Source organism: Lithobates pipiens, unplaced genomic scaffold (genome assembly GCF_037356315.1).
Source record: "Lithobates pipiens isolate NorthernLeopardFrog02 unplaced genomic scaffold, aLitPip1_a1.2 Scaffold_16, whole genome shotgun sequence".
Lineage (NCBI taxonomy): Eukaryota > Metazoa > Chordata > Amphibia > Anura > Ranidae > Lithobates > Lithobates pipiens.
Window position 1 is genome coordinate 375,238,259 of NW_027507748.1, and position 466 is coordinate 375,238,724.

Below are 466 nucleotides of genomic sequence, written 5' to 3' on the forward strand. Positions count from 1 at the left end.
TTTGAATGACAATTGCACGGTCATGCAACACTATACTCAAACTACATTTTTAGCATTTTTTTTTTTCTCACAATTCAAGCTTTCTTTTGGTGGTATTTAATCACCGCTGGGGTTTTTTTTTTTTGCCAAATAAAGACCAAAAATTTTGGAGGAAAAAATGCCTATAACCGGCTTCTGTCGACATCCGTGATCCGCTGTGATTGGACACACCTGATCACGTGGTAAAAAGCCACTGATTGCTGATCACATATTGAGGTAAAGAGCCATTGTCCTCCAGATTACGTAGGCGTCATATGACGGTGTCACAGAACTAGCATGCGGCTCTGTAGCCGTCATTCAGCTATAGCGCAGTCAGCAATTGGTTAACCACTTAAGGACCGCCGTATTGCCATTATACGTCATCAGAATGGCACAGGCAGGCACAAGCACGTAGATGTACGTGCCTGCCTTCCAGCGGGTGGGGGGT